The 19,615-nt window shown below is 47.0% G+C and overlaps 1 protein-coding gene across 1 annotated transcript in view; it reads right to left on the bottom strand.

Moving 5' to 3' along the window:
* The window catches only part of PEAR1 (platelet endothelial aggregation receptor 1), a 142,122-nt gene extending 127,525 nt beyond the window's left edge, over positions 1 to 14,597 (bottom strand). Inside the window, exon 1 of the mRNA XM_069728242.1 lies at positions 14,509 to 14,597. The gene's annotated coding sequence lies outside the window, so the exon portion shown is untranslated. The remainder of the gene's footprint in view (positions 1 to 14,508) is intronic.
* Positions 14,598 to 19,615: the final 5,018 nt, after the last annotated feature.

Below are 19,615 nucleotides of genomic sequence, written 5' to 3'. Positions count from 1 at the left end.
AGGATGGGGATCCATGTATACCAGGATGGGGGGCCATGTATACCAAGACTGGGACGGAGGGCCATGTATACCAGGATTGGGATGGGGAGCTATGTATACCAGGATGGGGTGCCATGTATACCAGGATGGGGTGCCATGTATACCAGGATGGGGGACAAGTATACCTGGATGGGGGGCCAAGTATACCTGGATGAGCAGTCCATGTATACCTTGATGCGGTGGCAATGAATACCAGGATTGGGATGGGGCCATGTATACCAGGATGGGGATGGGGGCTATGTATACCAGAATGGGGAGCCATGTATACCAAGATGGGGGGCCATGTATACCAAGACTGGGACGGAGTGCCATGTATACAAGGATGGGGATGGGGAGCTATATATACCAGGATGAGTATTGGGGCCATGTATACCAGGATGGAGGATCAAGTATACCTGGATGAGCGGTCCATGTATACCTTGATGGGGTGGCCATGAATACCAGGATAGGGATGGGGGCCATGTTTACCAGGATGGAGCCATGTATACCTGGATGGAGGGGCAAGTATACTCGGATGTGGGGACATGTATACCTGCACTGGGGGCCATGTATATCAGGATAGGGATCATGTATACCTGGATGGGGACATAAATGTGGATGGGGGGCTTATATACCAGGATGGGGAAATATATATATATACCAGGATGAGAGATATTAGTACAGAATTGGGGGACATTACCGCTATTACATTGTCATCAGCAGATCCCCTCCTCCCCCATAACAGTGCGTCATGTCCACATTTTTTGCTTCAATTTTTTTTCGAGTTTCCTCCTCTAAAACCTAGGTGTGTTTTATAGTCTGAAAAATACGGTATACTTATCTGTGCATCATGCATTGTGGTATGTATTAAAGGGGCCTACTGAGACTCTTTCACCTAGGGCCAGTGAAAACCTGGATCTGGCCCTGACTGTTCCCATAAGTACCCTTTCTGGGTCTCCCCAGTATCGCTTTGCACCCCTGTCCCATTTTGTAGCCTTTCCTTCCTACATAATGCTCACAGTCAGGCGTGGTTGGAATGCTCCCGAGAAGTCAGATACGGGTCCCCTGTGTGGCCGTGTCATCAGATGCTGCGCAGGACCAGGGTGATACCCACATGTGGAATGGAAACTTTCTAAGTATTTATAGTTTGTGTGGAGGGAAGGTTCCAGGAGCCGGGGGCTGGTGAAGACAGATTGCGGGAGCTCACTTCTGGGCACCTCAGTAGGATCAGATGGGTGCAGGGAAACCCAAGCTTGTTACTCTCAGGTGGACGTAGATCAAGCACTCACGCCAATGTGACATCTGAAGGAGAAGCCGCAGTAAGAGGTCAGAACTGGGGCTGTGCATCGCTAAGAAGCCTGGAGGACAAAGTCATAAAATAGTTGTTTCATAGCTATGAAAAATGGCTGCTGAATATTTGACAACCCTAAATATTGGCAATCTCAGGAGGTTCTGTAGTATGTCATGCCAAGAACCCCTCCAAAAAATGTTTCTCCTAACCAAATCCAATTATACTTGCCACCCCCACCACACTTCCTTCAAGCCGAATTTCCTACCTCTAACAGTTTGGATACACAAGATGGACTGCTGGCCTTGGTGTAGTGAGATACAGAGAAGTTATATCAGCTAGACAGCACATGGAATAGCAAAGCTGAATATGCTGGTTAGCTCCTGGATCTGTAGGCCATGATGGACAGCACTTGGACCAGTGTAGAACAATGAAGCTGAATATACTGGATGGCACTTGGAACATTGGAGCTGGCTGAGCTGGACGTCACATGGAACAGTGGAGGAGAGTATTGTGTATTCTACTAAGAAAAGCAGGAAGAGGGGAGCTGGATATGCCATCTTTGAACAGTGTGGAACCAGAGCTGGCTATGGTCATGGCACATGGAATAGCACGAACAATGGAGCTGGCTGTGTTGGACAGAATATGGATCACCATGAAAAGTGGAGCTGAATATACTGGACAATACCTGGAACATTAGAGCTGGCTGTGCTGGACAGAATGTGGATCACCATGAAAAGTGGAGCTGAATATACTGGACAATACCTGGAACATTAGAGCTGGCTGTGCTGGACGGCACATGTCACAGTGTAAACCATAGAGCTGGATATGCTAGTCAGTATTTCTAACAGTGCGACTGGCTATGTTGGTTTGCACTTGGAATAGCATGAAGAGTGAAGCTGGATATTTTGGTTTGAACATGGAACAGTGCGAACAATGGAGCTGGATATGCTAGTTGGCACTTGGAACACTGTGAACAATGGAGCTGGCTATGCTGGGCGGCACTTGGAACAGGGTGAACAGTGAAACTGGTTATGTTGGAAGGAATTTGGAACTGCATGAACAGAGGTACTGGCTATGCTGGGTGACACATAGAACAGCATGGAACACTGGAGCTGGATTTGTTAGATGAAATGTGCATCAGCGGAGCTGGCTATGGTGGGCATACATGGAATAGCATGAACTGCTTAACTGGCTATGCTCGATGGTACTTAGAACAAGCTGGATGGCTCCTTGGTTGTGGAAAGCAGAGTTTGCACACACTTTGGAACAGCAGAGTCGAGTATGCAAACTGGCATCTTAGGAAAAGCAGGATTTGTAGAGCTGTGTTTAGCGTGCATGAAGCCCAACTACCTGATTACTCATGTGGAGTGCTGCCGCCTGAACTGCCCTAAAAAGGCCTTGTCATGTCAGTCGAAAACGCGCGGTAACAGACACTGCCACATGCCAAAGAATGAATAAGTGGAGCATGGCGTTGGAGCAGAGACAAGTGGATAACAATGGAGGGTTACCAAAGTCCCTTCTCGATAGCTTTAAAAATGGCTGTCAGCGGCAGCTCCCCAATTTAAGAAATAGCAATAGAGAACAAACCAGTGAAATACCTTGTAGACCAAAAGAAGAACATTTATGTGGCAATTGACCACGACAACGCGTTTCGGGGTCATCCCTTATCCAAGTAGTCACCGCGCTATGGCCTGATGAGGCATGTACTTGTTCCCTGTACATTACTTTTATTATCCCAATGTCCAATTATAAGCAGTGTATAATTATCAGTGTGAGGACTCTCTTCCTGCTGTCGCTCGATATCACGCAGCACAGGCGGGTGACGGACGCCAAACATGTCAGGACTTGGTGTCCTTGTATGAGGTCACGAAAATGACCCCCTCTTTATACTGTCAGATGTAATGACTCTAAGTCACACTCTTGTCCATGATAAAATGCTTCTACGTGTCTTTCTCAGAGATCATTTTCATCATGTCAGAAGGGTTATGGGAAAACATGTAATGCTGTCCCTCACATATCCAGTATTTATGGGAACCGCAATCATGTTATTCCACAGTAAATGTAATTTTATGAGAACTTAAAATGCTCCTAATGAAAAGATGCCAGCGAAGATAACAGGAAAACTGAGAAACTTCTGACAGATATAACCATAACTGTGATCCTTCCACTTCAGAGTCATGATCTTGTACATAGGGGCAGTATTATAGTAGTTATAGTCTTGTGCATAGGGGGCAGTATTATCTACTATGCAATTGTCTAAGGTCCATTTCCGTCTGTTTGTCTGAAACGGAAATCCCGCGTCGCTGATTGGTCGCGCCTGGCCGGCCGCGACAGGCTTTACTATTGATGCTGTCCATGCAGCATCAATAGTAAAATGATATCATGTTAAAAATAATAAAAAAAAATCGTGCTATTCTCACCTTCCGGCGGCCCCCGAAGCCTTCCCCATCCTCGCGATGCTCTCGGCAGCTCCGTTCCCAGTGATGCTTTGCGAAATGATCCCAGATGACGTAGGATAACGCGAGACCGCTACGTCATCACGGGTTATTGCCGCAAAGCATCACTGGGAACGGACCTGGCAAGAGCATCGCTAACTCCTGGGCTGGATCCGGGGGGCGCTGGAAGGTGAGTATATAACTATTTTTTATTTTAATTATTTTTTAAACAGGGATATGGTACCCACACTGCTATATACTACGTGGGCTGTGCTATATACTACGTGGGCTGTGCTATATACTACATGGGCTGTGCTATATACTATGTGGCTGTTATATAGTACGTGACTGTGCTATACACTACGTGGGATGTGCCTGTGCTATATACTACGTGGCTGTGCTATATACTATGTGGCTGTGCTATATACTACGTGCACTGTGCTATATATGTGGATTGTGCTATATACTACGTGGGCTGTGTTATACTACATGGAAGGTCCTATATACTACGTGGATTGTGCTATATACTACGTGGACTGTGCTATATACTACGTGGACTGTGCTATATACTACGTGGGCTGTGTTATATATGTGGCTGTGCTATTCCCTACATGGGCTGGGTCTGTGCTATATACTACGTGGCTGTGCTATATACTATGTGGCTGTGCTATATACTCCGTGGCTGTGCTATATACTATGTGGCTGCTATATACTACATGGCTGTGCTATACACTACGTGGGCTATGCCTGTGCTATATACTATGTGGCTGTGCTATACAGTATACTACGTGGCTGTGCTATATACTACATGCACTGTGCTATATACGTGGATTGTGCTATATACTACGTGGGCTGTGTTATACTACATGGACTGTACTATACACTACGTGGATTGTGCTGTATACTATGTATACTGTGTTATATACTATGTGGACTGTGCTATATACTATGTGGGCTGTGTTATATATTATGTGGCTGCTATATACTACGTGGCTGTGCTATACACTACGTGGGCTGTGCCTGTGCTATATACTTCGTGGCTGTACTATATACTACGTGGCTGTGCTATACACTACGTGGACTGTGCTATATACTACATGGGCTGTGTTAGATACTACATGGCTGTGCTATATGCTACGTGGGCTGTTTTATATGCTACGTGGCTGTGCTATATACTACGTGGGCTGTTATACTCTACGTGGCTGTGCTATATGCTACGTGGCTGTGCTATATACTACGTGGGCTGTTATATGCTACGTGGGCTGTTATATATTCCGTGGCTGTGCTATATGCTATGTGGCTGTGCTATATGCTACGTGGCTGTGCTATATACTACGTGGCTGTATTATATACTACATGGCTGTGCTATATACTACGTGGGCTGTTATATGCTACGTGGCTGTGCTATATGCTATGTCGTTGTGTTATATGCTACGTGGCTGTGCTATATACTACGTGGCTGTGCTATATGCTATGTGCGCTGTGTTATATGTTACATGGCTGTGCTATATACTACGTGGGCTGTTATATGCTACGTGGGTTTGCTATATGCTTTGTTGCAGTGTTATATGCTACGTAGCTGTGCTATATGCTACATGGGCTGTTACATGCTACGTTTACTGAACAAGTTCTGTCATACATATTCTAGAATACCCGATGCCTTACAATCGGGCCACCATCTAGTAGAAGTTATATTCTTCTACATAGGAGCAGTATTATAGTAGTTTCCTTACAGTATGGTGCCTGATAAAAGGCAAAATAACAGCACTACAGTGTCAGTAACCTCATGTGGACTGCAAAATAATTTACTACCATATGCAATATCTACCGTATATAACAATGCCACAAAATGTCTCATCAAATAGCTGAAATAATACAACCATACAGTGCTCAAACAGAAACACAATGAATCATGTACCACCATACAGTACTGGAATAAAACAACCATACAGCGCTCAAATAGAAACTCCACAATCAAATACCACCGTACAGTACTAAAGAAATACAATCATACAGTGCTCAAATAGAAACAACATACTTTAATCAAATAATATCTCCATACAGTGCATAATTAATGCCACTATACAGTGCTTAAATAGAAACACCATGCAATAATGAAATAATACCTCTATTCAGTGCTCAAATAGAAACACCATACATTAATAAAAGACTACCACCATGCAGTGCTGAAATAAAATTTCCAAAAAGACCCTAAATAAGACTTTCGCGCAGTTATATTGCACCACCAAATAGTAGTGAGAGAAAATTACAGCACAGTGCTCAAATAAGACTGCCATACATAACTCATAAAACCACCATACAGTGATCAAATAAAAATCCACCAAAAAAGCTGAAATAAGACTTTCACGCAGTGCTCAAACAATACCACCAAGCACTGGTTAAATAAGGGTGGTTTCACATTTGCGATTTTTTTTTTTGCGTTTTTGCGGTAAAAAACGCAAAAAAAAAACGCATGCATTTTTTCCCCTATATATAACATTAAAAACGCATGCGTTTTTTTTGTATGCGTTTTGACGCGTTTTTGCAACGCAAGCGTATTTTATTTTTTGCGGCAAAAAAATGCATTGCTGTCTATGTAAACACATGCGTTTTTAACCACATGCGTTTGCATGCATTAAAAACGCATGCGTTTTTAAAAAAAAAACACACTGATAAACCACCCCACACCATAAAATTGATAAAGGGATCCTAACCCTAACCCTACTCCTAACCCTACCCCTACCCCTAACCCTACCCCTAAACCCACCCCTAACCCTACCCCTAACCCTAATCCCTTTAAGGGTAGGGTTAGGGGTAGGGTTAGGGGTAGGATTAGGGTTAGGGTTAGGATCCCTTTAGGGTTAGGGGTAGGGTTAGGATCCCTTTAGGGTTAGGGTTAGGATCCCTACCCCTAACCCTACCCCTAACCCTAGCTCTTTCTGTTTATAGTGGGTTTTTTACTTTATTTTGATGATTGGCAGCTGTCACACATTTATCTGCATGCGTTTAAAAAACGCAAACGCATGAAAAAAACGCATGTAAACGCGTCAAAACGCTGCGTTTTTTTCACCACATGCAAAAACGCATGCGTCAAAAAACGCAGCATTTGCACGCGTTTACATGCGTTTTTTCACCATGCGTTTTTTTTTTTTAAAACGCATGCGTTTTGAAACACAAGTGTGAAACCAGCCTAATACCCCCATACAGAGCTCATAACAACTAACATTCAGTGGAAGAGACCACCATATGGCTCTCTAATATAACCATCAGCGCTGAAATAAGTTTAGCATATAGTAAGTAAGCCCACCATAAAGAGATTGAAAAGACTGCCATACAATGCTGATATAAAAGCTCCGAACATACCAGTGGTGCGCAATGTAACACAAAATAATACTGCTACTGGGAGATGAGACGTTGGGTGCAGTCACTTTAGCAGAGACAGGTCCTACACCCCTGGGGTCTCCTCTCTCCACAGACCCTCAATGTCATACCGCCATTCTCTTCTCCAAAAGGTAAAGACACGCACTGCACTATGTACAGTGTATACACTGACCGCACTGGGGCGTCTGCTGCTCCAGGATTATCCTTACTACACCGTAAATCTGACCCCAAATACTGTCCATGTGCCCACAATGACAGCCGGACCACCCACATTAACTCTGCCAGCCAGACTATCCTATAAACATTATCATGGTGTCCTATATACAGCACCAGGGTGCCCCATAAACATTATAAGGGTGCCCATTTAGCGGTCGGCAAAAGTGCCATCCAGAGAGTGCCCCTTAAACACTCCCAGTGTGCAAAGCAAATGCACCATCAACAGTACAAGCAAGACTGCACCATTAACAGTGCCAACCTGACTGCCCCATTAACAGTGAAAACCAGACTGCCCCATAAGCAATGCCAACCAGACTGCCCCATTAATAGTGCCAACCAGACTGCCCCATAAACAGTGCCAACCAGACTGCCGCATAAGCAATGCCAACCAGACTGCCCCATAAACAGTGCCAACCAGACTGCCCCATAAGCAATGCCAACCAGACTGCCCCATAAACAGTGCCAACCAGACTGCCCCGTAAACAGTGCCAACCAGACTGCCTTGTAAACAGTGCCAACCAGACTGCCCAATAAGCAATGCCAACCAGACTGCCCCATAAACAGTGCCAAACAGACTGCCCATTAACAGTGCCAACCAGACTGCCGCATAAACAGTGCCAACCAGACTGCCCCATAAGCAATGTCAACCAGACTGCCCCGTAAACAGTGCCAACCAGACTGCCCCATAAGCAATGCCAAACAGACTGCCCCGTAAACAGTGCCAACCAGACTGCCCATAAACAGAGCCAGACTGCCCCATAAGCAATGCCAACCAGACTGCCCCATAAACAGTGCCAACCAGACTGCCCCGTAAACAGTGCCAACCAGACTGCCCCATAAACAGTGCCAACTAGACTGCCCCAAAGCAATGCCAACCAGACTGCCCCGTAAACAGTGCCAACCAGACTGCCCCATTAACAGTGCCAACCAGACTGCCCCATAAGCAATGCCAACCAGACTGCCCCATAAACAGTGCCAACCAGACTGCCCCATAAACAGTGCCAACCAGACTGCCCCATTAACAGTACCAACCAGACTGCCTCATAAGCAATGCCAACCAGACTGCCCCATAAACAGTGCCAACCAGACTGCCCTGTAAACAGTGCCAACCAGACTGCCCCATAAGCAACGCCAACCAGACTGCCCCATAAACTGTGCTAACCAGACTGCCCCATAAACAGTGCCAACCTGACAGCCCCATTAACAGTGCCAACCAGATTGCCCCATAAGCAATGCCAACCAGACTGCCCCGTAAACAGTGCCAACCAGACTGCCCCTGAAAAAGTGCCAAACAGACTGCCCCATTAACAGTGCCAACCAAACTGCCCCATAAGCAATACCAAGCAGACTGCCCCATAAACAGTGCCAAACAGACTGCCCCGTAAACAGTACCAACCAGACTGCCCCATAAACAGTGCCAACCAGACTGCCCCATTAACAGTACCAACCAGACTGCCTCATAAGCTATAACAACCAGACTGCCCCATAAACAGTGCCAACCAGACTGCCCTGTAAACAGTGCCAACCAGACTGCCCCATAAGCAATGCCAACCAGACTGCCCCATAAACTGTGCTAACCAGACTGCCCCATAAACAGTGCCAACCAGATTGCCCCATAAGCAATGCCAACCAGACTGCCCCATAAACAGTGCCAACCAGACTGCCCTGTAAACAGTGCCAACCAGACTGCCCCATAAGCAATGCCAACCAGACTGCCCCATAAACTGTGCCAACCTGACTGCCCCATTAACAGTGCCAACCAGATTGCCCCATAAGCAATGCCAACCAGACTGCCCCGTAAACAGTGCCAACCAGACTGCCCCATAAACAGTGCCAAAGAGACTGCCCCATTAACAGTGCCAACCAGACTGCCGCATAAACAGTGCCAACCAGACTGCCCCATAAGCAATGTCAACCAGACTGCCCCGTAAATAGTGCCAGCCAGACTGCCCCATAAACAGTGCCAACCAGACTGCCCCGTAAACAGTGCCAACCAGACTGCCCCATAAGCAATGCCAACCAGACTGCCCCATAAGCAATGCCAGACTGCCCCGTAAACAGTGCCAACCAGACTGCCCATAAACAGAGCCAGACTGCCCCATAAGCAATGCCAACCAGACTGCCCAATAAACAGTGCCAACCAGACTGCCCCATAAACAGTGCCAACCAGACTGCCCCGTAAACAGTGCCAACCAGACTGCCCCATAAACAGTGCCAACCAGACTGCCCCAAACCAATGCCAACCAGACTGCCCCGTAAACAGTGCCAACCAGACTGCCTCATTAACAGTGCCAACCAGACTGCCCCATAAGCAATGCCAACCAGACTGCCCCATAAACAGTGCCAACCAGACTGCCCCATAAACAGTGCCAACCAGACTGCCCCATTAACAGTACCAACCAGACTGCCTCATAAGCAATGCCAACCAGACTGCCCCATAAACAGTGCCAACCAGACTGCCCTGTAAACAGTGCCAACCAGTCTGCCCCATAAGCAACGCCAACCAGACTGCCCCATAAACTGTGCTAACCAGACTGCCCCATAAACAGTGCCAACCTGACAGCCCCATTAACAGTGCCAACCAGATTGCCCCATAAGCAATGCCAACCAGACTGCCCCGTAAACAGTGCCAACCAGACTGCCCCTGAAAAAGTGCCAAACAGACTGCCCCATTAACAGTGCCAACCAAACTGCCCCATAAGCAATACCAAGCAGACTGCCCCATAAACAGTGCCAAACAGACTGCCCCGTAAACAGTACCAACCAGACTGCCCCATAAACAGTGCCAACCAGACTGCCCCATTAACAGTACCAACCAGACTGCCTCATAAGCTATAACAACCAGACTGCCCCATAAACAGTTGCCAACCAGACTGCCCTGTAAATAGTGCCAACCAGACTGCCCCATAAGCAATGCCAACCAGACTGCCCCATAAACTGTGCTAACCAGACTGCCCCATAAACAGTGCCAACCAGATTGCCCCATAAGCAATGCCAACCAGACTGCCCCATAAACTGTGCTAACCAGACTGCCCCATAAACAGTGCCAACCAGATTGCCCCATAAGCAATGCCAACCAGACTGCCCCATAAACAGTGCCAACCAGACTGCCCTGTAAACAGTGCCAACCAGACTGCCCCATAAGCAATGCCAACCAGACTGCCCCATAAACTGTGCCAACCTGACTGCCCCATTAACAGTGCCAACCAGATTGCCCCATAAGCAATGCCAACCAGACTGCCCCGTAAACAGTGCCAACCAGACTGCCCCTGAAAAAGTGCCAAACAGACTGCCCCATTAACAGTGCCAACCAAACTGCCCCATAAGCAATACCAAGCAGACTGCCCCATAAACAGTGCCAACCAGACTGCCCCGTAAACAGTGCCAACCAGATTGCCCCATAAACAGTGCCAACCAGACTGCCCCGTAAACAGTGCCAACCAGATTGCCCCATAAACAGTGCCAACCAGACTGCCCCGTAAACAGTGCCAACCAGACTGCCCCATAAGCAATGCCAACCAGACTGCCCCGTATACAGTGCCAACCAGACTGCCCCATAAACAGTGCCAAAGAGACTGCCCCATTAACAGTGCCAACCAGACTGCCGCATAAACAGTGCCAACCAGACTGCCCCATAAGCAATGTCAACCAGACTGCCCCGTAAATAGTGCCAGCCAGACTGCCCCATAAACAGTGCCAACCAGACTGCCCCATAAGCAATGCCAACCAGACTGCCCCATAAGCAATGCCAGACTGCCCCGTAAACAGTGCCAACCAGACTGCCCATAAACAGAGCCAGACTGCCCCATAAGCAATGCCAACCAGACTGCCCAATAAACAGTGCCAACCAGACTGCCCCATAAACAGTGCCAACCAGACTGCCCCGTAAACAGTGCCAACCAGACTGCCCCATAAACAGTGCCAACCAGACTGCCCCAAACCAATGCCAACCAGACTGCCCCGTAAACAGTGCCAACCAGACTGCCCCGTAAACAGTGCCAACCAGACTGCCCCATAAGCAATGCCAACCAAACAGCCCCATAAACAGTGCCAACCAGACTGCCCCATAAACAGTGCCAACCAGACTGTCCCATAAGCAATGCCAACCAAACAGCCCCATAAACAGTGCCAACCAGACTGCCCCATAAACAGTGCCAACCAGACTGCCCCATTAACAGTACCAACCAGACTGCCCCATAAACAGTGCCAACCAGACTGCCCTGTAAACAGTGCCAACCAGACTGCCCCATAAGCAATGCCAACCAGACTGCCCCATAAACAGTGCCAACCAGACTGTCCGTAAATAGTGCCAACCAGACTGCCCCATAAGCAATGCCAACCAGACTGCCCCGTATACAGTGCCAACCAGACTGCCCCATAAACAGTGCCAACCAGACTGCCCCATAAGCAATGCCAACCAAACAGCCCCATAAACAGTGCCAACCAGACTGCCCCATAAACAGTGCCAACCAGACTGCCCCATTAACAGTACCAACCAGACTGCCCCATAAACAGTGCCAACCAGACTGCCCGTAAATAGTGCCAACCAGACTGCCCCATAAGCAATGCCAACCAGACTGCCCCGTATACAGTGCCAACCAGACTGCCCCATAAACAGTGCCAACCAGACTGCCCCATAAGCAATGCCAACCAGACTGCCCCATAAACAGTGCCAACCAGACTGCCCATAAATAGTGCCAACCAGACTGCTCCATAAGCAATGCCAACCAGACTGCCCCGTATACAGTGCCAACCAGACTGCCCCATAAACAGTGCCAACCAGACTGCCCCATAAGCAATGCCAACCAGACTTCCCCATATACAGTGCCAACCAGACTGCCCCATAAACAGTGCCAACCAGACTGCCCCATAAGAAATGCCAACAAGACTGCCCCGTATACAGTGCCAACCAGGCTGCCCCGTAAATAGTCCCAACCAGACTGCCCCATAAGCAATGCCAACCAGACTGCCCCGTATACAGTGCCAACCAGACTGCCCCATAAACAGTGCCAACCAGACTGCCCCATAAGCAATGCCAACCAAACAGCCCCATAAACAGTGCCAACCAGACTGCCCCATAAACAGTGCCAACCAGACTGCCCCATTAACAGTACCAACCAGACTGCCCCATAAACAGTGCCAACCAGACTGCCCGTAAATAGTGCCAACCAGACTGCCCCATAAGCAATGCCAACCAGACTGCCCCGTATACAGTGCCAACCAGACTGCCCCATAAACAGTGCCAACCAGACTGCCCCATAAGCAATGCCAACCAGACTGCCCCATAAACAGTGCCAACCAGACTGCCCATAAATAGTGCCAACCAGACTGCTCCATAAGCAATGCCAACCAGACTGCCCCGTATACAGTGCCAACCAGACTGCCCCATAAACAGTGCCAACCAGACTGCCCCATAAGCAATGCCAACCAGACTTCCCCATATACAGTGCCAACCAGACTGCCCCATAAACAGTGCCAACCAGACTGCCCCATAAGAAATGCCAACAAGACTGCCCCGTATACAGTGCCAACCAGGCTGCCCCGTAAATAGTCCCAACCAGACTGCCCCATAAGCAATGCCAACCAGACTGCCCCGTATACAGTGCCAACCAGACTGCCCCATAAACAGTGCCAACCAGACTGCCCCATAAGCAATGCCAACCAGACTTCCCCATATACAGTGCCAACCAGACTGCCCCATAAACAGTGCCAACCAGACTGCCCATAAATAGTGCCAACCAGACTGCTCCATAAGCAATGCCAACCAGACTGCCCCGTATACAGTGCCAACCAGACTGCCCCATAAACAGTGCCAACCAGACTGCCCCATAAGCAATGCCAACCAGACTTCCCCATATACAGTGCCAACCAGACTGCCCCATAAACAGTGCCAACCAGACTGCCCCATAAGAAATGCCAACAAGACTGCCCCGTATACAGTGCCAACCAGGCTGCCCCGTAAATAGTCCCAACCAGACTGCCCCATAAGCAATGCCAACCAGACTGCCCCGTATACAGTGCCAACCAGACTGCCCCATAAACAGTGCCAACCAGACTGCCCCATAAGCAATGCCAACCAGACTTCCCCATATACAGTGCCAACCAGACTGCCCCATAAACAGTGCCAACCAGACTGCCCCATAAGAAATGCCAACAAGACTGCCCCGTATACAGTGCCAACCAGGCTGCCCCGTAAATAGTCCCAACCAGACTGCCCCATAAGCAATGCCAACCAGACTGCCCCGTATACAGTGCCAACCAGACTGCCCCATAAACAGTGCCAACCAGACTGCCCCATAAGCAATGCCAACCAGACTTCCCCATATACAGTGCCAACCAGACTGCCCCATAAACAGTGCCAACCAGACTGCCCCATAAGAAATGCCAACAAGACTGCCCCGTATACAGTGCCAACCAGGCTGCCCCGTAAATAGTCCCAACCAGACTGCCCCATAAGCAATGCCAACCAGACTGCCCCGTATACAGTGCCAACCAGACTGCCCCATAAACAGTGCCAACCAGACTGCCCCATAAGCAATGCCAACCAGACTTCCCCATATACAGTGCCAACCAGACTGCCCCATAAACAGTGCCAACCAGACTGCCCCATAAGAAATGCCAACAAGACTGCCCCGTATACAGTGCCAACCAGGCTGCCCCGTAAATAGTCCCAACCAGACCGCCATACACAGTGTCAAAGTTCCCACATACCCAAAAGCAGCTAGTGTCCCCTATACAGTACTATAAACATTCCCATGTGCCCAGTGTCGGTCAGTACCTCACAAACACCTCAGTTCCCCTATAACCAGTGCCAACAGTGTTTCTAAACGCTGCCAAATAAACAGGGCCAGAGTGCCCACACAATGAGGGTCCAGTGACCGGCAGAGGGTCCCCCCATAAACAGTGCCGGATCCTGGTCTGTCCTCACTGTAATCACCAGGGCTGACCAGTCTCTACTCCTGAAATACTCTGTGCTTCTGTGGGAAGAGGTGACCCGTGGCGGGACTCTGTTGGCTGGAATAAGTGACATGGGTGCTAAGAATTGGCTCAGGAATGGTGAGCACTTGTGTACTGCCCCCTGGACCAGTATATAATCCCCCCAACCTGATACAGTCCCATACAGTGTGTGGGCAGGGGGCCCATGGCAGCAGGAGGGGCTGCACTCACCTGTGTGCTGCTGGTGGGGTCCTCACAGTGCGGGGGGCTGCGCTCCGGCTGACAGGACTGCAGGCAGGAAAGTGTGCGGCCGGGAATGTGCAGGAAGTTTTCACAAGGAAACTACAGAGGATGCGAAGACTTCCATGTGTGACTGGGAGGGGAGGGCGAGGCGACCCCAGGATTGCACCGAGAGCGCTATGGTGGGGGCTGGGGGCGATCAACGCGCGCATCCCCACTACTAATGATCCCCACTCACATCCCTAATGATCCTTTCTACTAATGATCCCTACTACTAATGATCCCTACTACTAATGATCCCTACAACTAATGATCCCTACAACTAATGATCCCTACTACTAATGATCCCTACTACTAATGATCCCTACAACTAATGATCCCTACAACTAATGATCCCTACTACTAATGATCCCTACTACTAATGATCCCTACAACTAATGATCCCTACAACTAATGATCCCTACTACTAATGATCCCTACTACTAATGATCCCTTCTACTAATGATCCCTACTACTAATGATCCCTTCTACTAATGATCCCTACTACTAATGATCCCTTCTACTAATGATCCCTACTACTAATGATCCCTACTACTAATGATCCCTACTACTAATGATCCCTTCTACTAATGATCCCTACTACTAATGATCCCTTCTACTAATGATCCCTACTACTAATGATCCCCACTCACATCCCTGCTGCTAATGATCCTTTCTACTAATGATCCCTACAACTAATGATCCCTACAACTAATGATCCCTACTACTAATGATCCCTACTACTAATGATCCCTTCTACTAATGATCCCTACAACTAATGATCCCTACAACTAATGATCCCTACTACTAATGATCCTTTCTACTAATGATCCCTTCCACTAATGATCCCTACTACTAATGATCCCTTCTACTAATGATCCCTACTACTAATGATCCTTTCTACTAAAGATCCCTACTACTAATGATCCCCACTCACATCCCTGCTGCTAATGATCCTTTCTACTAATGATCCCTACAACTAATGATCCCTACTACTAATGATCCCTACTACTAATGATCCCTTCTACTAATGATCCCTTCTACTAATGATCCCTACTACTAATGATCCCCATTCACATCCCTGCTAATGATCCTTTCTACTAATGATCCCTTCTACTAATGATCCCTACTACTAATGATCCCTTCTACTAATGATCCCTTCTACTAATGACCCCTACTACCAATGACCCCTACTACCAATGATCCCCACTCACATCCCTGCTAATGATCCTTTCTACTAATGATCCCTTCTACTAATGATCCCTACAACTAATGATCCCTTCTACTAATGATCCCTACTACACATCCCTGCTGCTAATGATCCTTTCTACTAATGATCCCTACAACTAATGATCCCTACAACTAATGATCCCTACTACTAATGATCCCTACTACTAATGATCATTACTACTAATGATCCCTTCTACTAATGATCCCTACTACTAATGATCCCCATTCACATCCCTGCTAATGATCCTTTCTACTAATGATCCCTTCTACTAATGATCCCTACTACTAATGATCCCTTCTACTAATGATCCCTACTACTAATGATCCTTTCTACTAAAGATCCCTACTACTAATGATCCCCACTCACATCCCTGCTGCTAATGATCCTTTCTACTAATGATCCCTACAACTAATGATCCCTACTACTAATGATCCCTACTACTAATGATCCCTTCTACTAATGATCCCTTCTACTAATGATCCTTACTACTAATGATCCCCATTCACATCCCTGCTAATGATCCTTTCTACTAATGATCCCTTCTACTAATGATCCCTACTACTAATGATCCCTTCTACTAATGATCCCTTCTACTAATGACCCCTACTACCAATGACCCCTACTACTAATGATCCCCACTCACATCCCTGCTAATGATCCTTTCTACTAATGATCCCTACTACTAATGATCCCTACTACTAATGATCCCTTCTACTAATGATCCCTACTACTAATGATCCCCATTCACATCCCTGCTAATGATCCTTTCTACTAATGATCTCTTCTACTAATGATCCCTACTACTAATGATCCCTACTACTAATGATCCTTTCTACTAAAGATCCCTACTACTAATGATCCCCACTCACATCCCTGCTGCTAATGATCCTTTCTACTAATGATCCCTACAACTAATGATCCCTACTACTAATGATCCCTACTACTAATGATCCCTTCTACTAATGATCCCTTCTACTAATGATCCCTACTACTAATGATCCCCATTCACATCCCTGCTAATGATCCTTTCTACTAATGATCCCTTCTACTAATGATCCCTACTACTAATGATCCCTTCTACTAATGATCCCTTCTACTAATGACCCCTACTACCAATGACCCCTACTACTAATGATCCCCACTCACATCCCTGCTAATGATCCTTTCTACTAATGATCCCTTCTACTAATGATCCCTACTACTAATGATCCCTTCTACTAATGATCCCTACTACTAATAATCCCTTCTACTAATGATCCCTACTACTAATGATCCCTTCTACTAATGATCCCTATTACTAATGATCCCTACTACTAATGATCCTTTCTACTAATGTTCCCTACAACTAATGATCCCTACTACTAATGATCCCTGTTACTAATGATCCCTTCTACTAATGATCCCTACTACTAATGATCCCCACTCACATCCCTGCTAATGATCCTTTCTAGTAATGATCCCTTCTACTAATGATCCCTACTACTAATGATCCCTTCTACTAATGATCCCTACTACTAATGATCCCTTCTACTAATGATCCCTGCTCACATCCCTGCTAATGATCCTTTATACTAATGATCCCTACTCACATCTCTACTAATGATCCTTTCTACTAATGATCCTTACTCACATCCTTGCTAATGATTATTTCTACTAAAGATCCCTACTCACATTCCTACTAATGATTCCTCAGCAGACAGTACCACACAGGATAGGGTTAGATACACGAATCAGTAGACAGTATCACACAGGATAAGATTAGATACACGGCTCAGCAGACAGTATCACACAGGATAGGATTAGATACACGGCTCAGCAGACAGTATCACACAGGATAGGATTAGATACACAGCTCAACAGTCAGTATCACACAGGATAGGATTAGATACACGGCTCAGCAGACAGTATCACACAGGATAGGATTAGATACACAGCTCAGCAGATAGTATCACACAGGATAGGATTAGATACACGGCTCAGCAGACAGTATCACACAGGATAGGATTAGATACACGGCTCAGCAGACAGTATTACACAGGCTAGGATTAGATACACGGCTCAGCAGACAGTATCACACAGGATAGGATTAGATACACGGCTCAGCAGACAGTATCACACAGGATAGGATTAGATACACGGCTCAGCAGACAGTATCACACAGGATAGGATTAGATACACGGCTCAGCAGACAGTATCACACAGGATAGGATTAGATACACAGCTCAGCAGACAGTATCACACAGGATAGGATTAGATACACGGCTCAGTAGACTGTATCACACAGAATAGGATTAGATACACGGCTCAGCAGACAGTATCACACAGGATAGGATTAGATACCTGGCTCAGCAGACAGTATCACACAGGATAGGATTAGATACACGGCTCATCAGACAGTATCACATAGGATAGGATTAGATACACAGCTCAGCAGACACTATCACACAGGATAGGATTAGATACATGGCTCAGCAGACACTATCACACAGGATAGGATTAGATACACGGCTCAGCAGACAGTATCACACAGGATAGGATTAGATACACAGCTCAGCAGACAGTATCACACAGGATAGGATTAGATACACGGCTCAGCAGACAGTATCACACAGGATAGGATTAGATACACGGCTCAGCAGTCAGTTTCACACAGGATAGGATTAGATACAAGGCTCAGCAGACAGTATCACACAGGATAGGATTAGATACATGGCTCATCAGACAGTTTTACACAGGATAGGATTAGATACATGGCTCAGCAGACAGTATCACACAGGATAGGATTAGATACACGGCTCAGCAGACAGTATCACACAGGATAGGATTAGATACACGGCTCAGCAGACAGTATCACACAGGATAGGATTAGATACACGGCTCAGCAGACAGTATCACACAGGATAGGATTAGATACACGGCTCAGCAGACAGTATCACACAGGATAGGATTAGATACACGGCTCAGCAGACAGTATCACACAGGATAGGATTAGATACACAGCTCAGCAGACAGTATCACACAGGATAGGATTAGAAACACGGCTCAGCAGTCAGTATCACACAGGATAGGATTAGATACATGGCTCAGCAGCCAGTATCACACAGGATAGGATTAGATACACGGCTCAGCAGACAGTATCACACAGGATAGGATTAGATACACGGCTCAGCAGACAGTATCACACAGGATAGGATTAGATACACGGCTCAACAGACAGTATCACACAGGATAGGATTAGATACACAGCTCAGCAGACAGTATCACACAGGATAGGATTAGATACACGGCTCAGCAGACAGTATCACACAGGATAGGATTAGATACACAGCTCAGCAGTCAGTATCACACAGGATAGGATTAGATACACAGCTCAGCAGACAGAATCACACAGGATAGGATTAGATACACGGCTCAGCAGACAGTATCACACAGGATAGGATTAGATACATGGCTCAGCAGACAGTATCACACAGGATAGGATTAGATACATGGCTCATCAGACAGTTTTACACAGGATAGGATTAGATACATGGCTCAGCAGACAGTATCAGACAGGATAGGATTAGATACACGGCTCAGCAGTCAGTATCACACAGGATAGGATTAGATACACGGCTCAGCAGACAGTATCACACAGGATAGGATTAGATACACAGCTCAGCAGACAGTATCACACAGGATAAGATTAGATACACAGCTCAGCAGACAGTATCACACAGGATAGGATTAGATACACAGCTCAGCAGACAGTATCACACAGGATAGGATTAGATACACGGCTCAGCAGACAGTATCACACAGGATAGGATTAGATACACGGCTCAGCAG

The sequence above is a fragment of the Ranitomeya imitator genome, chromosome 1, assembly GCF_032444005.1.
Source record: "Ranitomeya imitator isolate aRanImi1 chromosome 1, aRanImi1.pri, whole genome shotgun sequence".
Classification (NCBI taxonomy): Eukaryota; Metazoa; Chordata; class Amphibia; order Anura; family Dendrobatidae; genus Ranitomeya; species Ranitomeya imitator.
The sequence above is the reverse complement of the archived record's forward strand: the minus strand, read 5'-3'. Positions and strand labels throughout refer to the sequence as shown.